The sequence below is a fragment of the Ostrea edulis genome, chromosome 4, assembly GCF_947568905.1.
Source record: "Ostrea edulis chromosome 4, xbOstEdul1.1, whole genome shotgun sequence".
NCBI classification, from domain to species: Eukaryota; Metazoa; Mollusca; class Bivalvia; order Ostreida; family Ostreidae; genus Ostrea; species Ostrea edulis.
Window position 1 is genome coordinate 19,539,841 of NC_079167.1, and position 7,468 is coordinate 19,547,308.

Sequence of the window (7,468 nt, forward strand, 5' to 3'; positions counted from 1 at the left end):
AGTTTTGTTGGCTCACAGCTGAAAACTCAAGTGAGCTTTTCTGGTCACATTGTCCCATGTCTTGTGAACTTTAACAATTTTTTACTTCTTCTCAAGAACCACAGGACTAATTTTCAGCTACATTTGCCATAAAGCATGCTTAAGAGTTTGTTCATTAAGTTTCAAGAACCACTGGGCTAATTTCAACAAATTAATGACACAAATCATCCTTGGATAAAGGGGATTCATTTAGTTTGTTCAAATAAAGGGCAATGCTTTCTCTAAAGGTGAGATCATGAAGAAAATGCAAAAATATAGTGGGGTCATTTATAAATCTTCTCTAGAACCATGTCCCGTGGGGAACTGGGTTAGAATAGGTCCTTGGTACCTCTTTCTTGTCGTAAGAGGCGATTAAATGGGGTGGTCCTTTGGATGAGATCGCAAAAACAGTTAGATCGAGGCCCCATGTTACAGCAGGTGTGGCACGATAAAAATCCCTCCCTGCTCAAAAGCCATAGGTGCCAAGCATAGGCCTAAATTTTTCAGCCCTTCACCGGCAATGGTGATGTCTCCATATGATTGAAAAATTCATGAGTGGGACATTAAACAATATTAAAGCAATCTCTAGAACCACTGGGCGAGAAAAGTTTAAATTTACATGAAGGCTTCCTGATATAGTGTAGATTCAAGTTTGTTCAAATCATGACCCCAGGGGTAGGGTGGGGCCACAATAGGGAATCAAAGTTTTACATGGGGGGTCGATATATAGGATAAATCTTTAAAACTCATGTTCTGAACAACAACTGGGTCATGGATACCCATGCTAATTTAAAACATTCTAAGGTAGTGCAGATTCAAATTGTGGTACCTAGGGGTAGCTAGGGTGAGGCCACAATAGGGGATCAAAGTCTTTCATGGAGATATATAGGAAAAATCTTTGAAAATATTACAATGGGGCCCTGAATACTCATGTTAATATGCAAGCATCCCCAGGTAATGCAGATTGAAGTTTGTTCAAATCATGTTCCCCAGGAGTAGGATGGAGCCATGCACAATAGGGGATCAATGGTTTACTTGGGAATATATATATGATAAATCTTTAAAAATCTTCTAAAGAGCAACACAGAGCCATGATTACTCTTATTGATATGCAAGCATCTCCTCCAGATAGTGCAGATTATTTATCCTAAATATCCCCATGTAAAATTTGACCCCCTGTAGTGTTCCATACTACCTCTGTGGGTATTTCAATCTACATTACCTAGGGAAGGCCCTGTGGTTATTCAGAAGAGTTTTACAAGGATGACCTATTGCAATTAGTCTGCGTTCGTCCATCGTGTACCTATATAAAAATTTATCATTTTATAATGTTTTAAAAGGACACGTCTATTTTTAATATGAGAAACTATCATCATTCGATGCATAAATTATGTTTCTAAAAGACCTAAAACAAGAAATTTACGTATTGCCACTTTCATCGAACAAATTGAATCTAACATTTATTTGTGCAGTTTTCATTTCTTTACCCATGTCTGAATTTTGAATTTGTTCGTTTAATGTGGCCAAACTGAAATTTTGAATCAAAGTTCCAAAATTTGTCATTTTTAGAGAAAAATGTGCAAACGTCACGTGTTATGACATGTACGGCACAGTTATGACGTCATAGAATTAACATTTTGAAATGAATACATTTACTACGATGTATATTGACAATATTTAGTGCAATATTTGTTTGTTAAGTTTCAGATAATTTTTCATAAAAATGCAGGCCGATTTTGACCCTTCGTGGCTCTAGCTCTTTAAATCTCCTGCATCCCTGGGGCCTTAGGGACAGGGCAAAAATTGACCAACTTTCAGATATCGTTTCTTCAACCGCAGATGTGTCAGTAAAACTAAAGGCATAGTGATGCAGAGAAGGAAGACGTTCATGATCTTTGGGGGTAGAGATTGTGACTCCAGGGGTGGGACCAAACTTGGTATATAGTATTCATGTATAAAACATTTTAAAAATGGATATTTAGAAAGAGCAGGTAGGCCTTTACCAAAATTGTAAATTTGATGATCCCAGGGGTAGGGGTTTTGGTATCAGGGTGGGGTCAAAATGGTGAGATATTAAATGTGTGAACTATTTAACTTTTTTTTAAAAATAAATGTGTATTCGGTATATACATACATACATTCATAAATACCAAGGATAACCCATGAAAGCTCGAACGCTTATTTCCAGTGTGGTCCTTTGATGTACGGATGTTTGCGCTAGGGGGTCATTTATGTGGGAGGGAACCGGAGTACTCGGAGGAGACCCACGTGTTCGAGCGGGCGACCGCCATACCCTCTCACATACAACCATTGTCGACCACGGGGATCAAACTCAAGATTGAACATTTTTGAGACTAGGGGCGTAAATTGTAAATTTCAGAACTCCTGCATCCCTTTAGGGACAGGGCAAAAATTGACCACTTTTCAAAGAACCACATTTTTCTAAGAAACACTAAATATATAGTGATGTAAAGCAGGGAGGCCTCTACCAAATTATAAATTCCATGATCCCTGGGGTAGAAGTTCCGACTCTAGGGCGGGGCAAACTTAGTATATATAATGCACTATATATGTGTAAAACATTTAAATAATATTTTCTTATATGCTATTGATACGAAATAGATATTTAAAAGGAGGAGGTATTCCTTTTGTGAATTTCTTGATCTTAGGGGGTAAGGATTTGGTTCCCGGTTGGAGCCAAAATTAATATAATGATTATTGTCCTATCATTTGAAATACTTATCCAAGTTAGCTGATACAGTTTCGACGCCATTTATGTACATTCAGAACAGGATTTAATTTTCTAGATTTCATAGCCCTTGGGACTAGTGATACTTCAATAATAAGGTGCTCGATCATCTTCGTTAGACAAACTTGGGTCGCACCCCTCCTTGAAATTAAATTTCAGGATCCGCCACATTGGCTATAGTATATACAGCTAAGCTGCATTTGAAATCGAATGTAAAATACACACATAAAAAAATTATTTATAAAGAAATTAAAATTCTTCCAATAACTTTGATCTCTTATATCATTTCTCTTGAAAGGGACGAGAACTAAAATTGTATTCAAGGCTTGAACGCTAGATTTAGACACTCAAACTTGAGAGGGGGGTGTTGTGATTGAATTTAAATGAAATACCCGAATGGAATAGACGGGCGCGTCGATTACACACCATATTCACTGTCGCTAAACTGGGAAAATATAATTATATTTTTTGCAAACAAGAATTAACATCACAGTGTCATACACTAATCTTTTTAATTTTCCAGTAAATGCCAGGTATTTATTTAACCATTTTCCCTTTTGTGTAAACCAATTGTCTTTTTCATTAAATACAGCGACAGATGCTCGCTTCAATAAAATCACCGATGTATTCTATATGTTAATTGTTAAATTACAACGTATCTGAGCTACTGAAACTGATAAGACCTTTTTAATATCCGCCGTCCAGCTTAAAAATTCCTTCTAAATCTTTAATATTCCAGTGACAGAATCACTGGACATTTATTTGGACGTAGTTGGGAGGGACGGATAGACCCTCCACGATGTCTGCGTGGATCTGTGCCTGCATCCTGCACTACATTACTATCTTCGTGCGTGTTCCGTGTATGTAAATATTTTTTGGCATGGTAGCTTTAAATTTTATACAGTATTATTTTTGCAACGATTTTTAAAATGTTCACTATTTTGCATCAGACAGCCGTGAAATTAAAACTTCTATGAATATAACTTAGTATAACATTTATGAAATGGACGAGAAAATCGTATATTTTAAGCCGTGTGAAAACGAATTTATGAGGGAGATAGAATGTCCTAGATCATACAAATATCTGTACAAAAGTCCTAAGATCGTATCAGAAGGCACAGTGAGTCAAAGAAATCGTTACGAGATAATGAACGAATTGTATGATTGATTAATTGTATGCTCGAGAATTTTCCACTCTTGGAGACGTCGCCATTGCCGGTGAAAGGCTGCAAAATTTAGGCCTATGCTTGGCAATTACGACCTTTGAGCAGGGAAGGATTTTTATCGTACCACACCTGCTGTGACATATGGAGCCTCGGTTTTTGCGGTCTCATCCGAAGGACCGCCCCATTTAGACTCCTCTTACGACAAGGACGTATTCTAACCCGAATCCCCACGGAATGATGAAGTACTAATGAGAGAGAAGTAATAATGAGAGAATGAATTAGAAGTGATTACGAGGTGTGAGGGGTTATTACGAAATGTGAGACATTATTATGAGATGTGAGGCTTTATTACGAGATCTGAGGTGTTATTTCAAGATGTGAGGCGTTATTACGAGATGCAAGGCATTACGAGATGCGAGGCGTTATTACGAGATGTGAGGCGTTAATACGAGATGTTTGGAGTTTTTACGAGATGTGAGGCGTTATTACGAGATAACAGTCTATGCTCAATGGTTCAGTGATTTCGGGTGCATTTTTGGGGTCAGATTTTTCAGAGTCGTGTCTTTCATTTGGACCACAGGCAATTGCATCGCTTGGGGGTCGAATTTACTATATGAAGAGTAAAGGTATAGAACTCTAAATATAGGGTACCCACGTTAGCCGATGTAAAAACAATAAATTAATCGATATACAATTCTACTTTGTATTTTAATTTATTCATACATAATCAATCTACATTACTACCAAAGTTCATCCCGAAATTCCGTATACTTCCCAAGATATGCAGAAATGAACTCGGAAAAATGCCTATTATTTTTTGGTTGACTTTTAGCTGGGCCCTGACACTATACGACTACACAGAGTGTTTGAGCATTGCAACAAGCTATCAAATAGAATGTGCAGCATAAAATATCATTTCTAAAATGAATTTCTTACCCCAATTCATAAAATGAAGTCCGTAATAGCTCCAAGTGAATGAAATTTTTAACCGTCTGTACTTTAAAAATCCCAGCCATTAAAGTAGTTATGACTAATACCCAAAAGAGATGGAAGGACCCATAAAGATTTAGAGACTCAAAACTAATATTTATCAATATTGATTCATTATAGTACATAAATTATGCTAATAACAAGTCTTTATAAATATACAAATGTCTTATTATGTCTATTTTTATCTAAATCACATTATCACAGGTGTTTGACGATTTATAATAATGATGTCAATGTTGGTAGTTAGTGGCACCGATGAAAATGACTGTGATAAGTGAAAGTACAGACTGTTTAAAATTTTCAGTCACTTGGAGCTATTACGGACTTCATTTTATGAATTGGGGTAAGAAATTCATTTTGGAAATGATATTTTATGCTGCACATTCTATTTGATAGCTTGTTGCAATGCTCAAACACTCTGTGTAGTCGTATAGTGTCAGGGCCCAGCTAAAAGTCAACCAAAAAATAATAGACATTTTTCCGAGTTCATTTCTGCATGTCTTGCGAAGTATACGGAATTTCGGGATGAACTTTGGTAGTAATGTAGATTAATTATGTATGAATAAATTAAAATACAAAGTAGAATTTTATATCAATTGATTTATTGTTTTTACATCGGCTAACGTGGGTACCCTATATTTAGAGTTCTATACCTTTACTCTTTATATAGTAAATTCGACCCCCAAGCGATGCAATGGCCTGTGATTTGGACGGAACTTTATTTCATTTGAGCGAATTGTAACATTTTATTTGAACAAATTATTTAGTTTTTATGATATCACGGATGAAATTCATAAAAGTTATGAGCTGTAAATACATAGCCAAAACTCATAGCTGGTTCCGTGAATGATTTCGATCAGTAGAGTTCAGTGTTATGTTCCTTTGATTTTATCAGGCATTCCACGTACAGTGCTTATATGTTGTTTTAAAAAAATAATTAATAAAATAGTATTTCATAACTGACCCTATCTCTACGGTGGGATGGACAAACCATGTAATTGAGATGTTTTATTGAATTAAAAAAAACCACCTCATTACTCAAACTTTAAATTGACTATTATTTCATTTAATTATATATATATATATATATATATATATATTAAAAGAAATAGAATAAACAGTACACAAAGTTAAAAATTTAACGCAAGCGCTTTCATTTTATAATCCTCAGGCGTTACATTTTAATGCCTCGTTCACACGGATGCGCATTAAATTTTACTTCGCATCAAATTTGATGCGAAGTAAAATAATGCGCATTAAATTGATTCGAATTAAATAGCGTTCACACGGCGGTAATATTTAATGCGAAGTAAACTAATGCGCATTAAATTCGTATGCATCTCTATTAAAGGGTGCGCGAAATAATAGAATAGACTATGTTATTGAAAATTATTTTTATAGATCTTTTAATGAATATTGTGTAGATACAGAATTCTTTGTTCAAAACGCTATATAGGCCTACATGTAATATACTACATGTTTACAATTTACATACATAAATCTACACATAAGGTATATTTTGTCGTGTTTATTTAGATGTTCCCAAGAAATTACTTGTTATTTCCTCTGACAACCAGCATTCAATCTAGACAATATATTGTTTCTTCATGGGCCCAATTTTAAAACTTCGGAACGTCTTTTTCACCATTCCGCTGACTACTGTTGTGACGTAAATTTTAATTACTAATACGTATTATAAGTCTACTATGACGTCATATGGTAGCGGCATATTTGTTTTAAAAAATGTAAAAAAAAAATCAAAAAAAAATCATATTATCACTATTTTAAAACATTGTTGTCGTATTTAAAAACAATTCCTTCCACATGTATTACTCAGTATGCCTATGCAAAGCACAGATTTACGTCTGACATTATCTAATGACATGTTGTTTGTACATGTTTTTAGTGATTATTATCATTTTGCTTAGTTTTTCGTACAAAACTAACATTAATATATATAGCTGACCATGGGTATGATGCATGTGACCCAAATTGGCCATTACGCATGCGTCTACATTTAATTCGAATTAGATTCGCTTAGCGTTCACACGGAGCTAATGCGAAGTAAATTTAATTTGCATTAAATTCGAAGTAAACTAATGCGCATTAAAATCTCCGTGTGAACGCGGTTCAGATTTAATTCGCATTAACTTACGTTTAATGCGAATTAAATTCTTCGTGTGAACGAGGCATATAATGTAACGCCTGAGGATTATAAAATGAAAGCGCTTGCGTTAAATTTTTAACTTTGTGTACTGTTTATTCTATTTCTTTTAATATTTTATACCGGACACTGTGATTTTTTTAAAAACACAATTTGGATATATATATATATATATACACGTATATATATATATATATATATATATATATATATATCTCGTCAATATTTCTCTATTCCTTTTGAATTTGATTGCCCGCTGGGAAGCTCAGTCGAATAACGTGTCGACTGCTGATCTGTAGATCTCGAGTTAGAGCTTTTACTTATTTTTAGATTGCTTTCTACTAAAACTGTTTTTTTTAACTAAATAGAGTAAATTTGAAA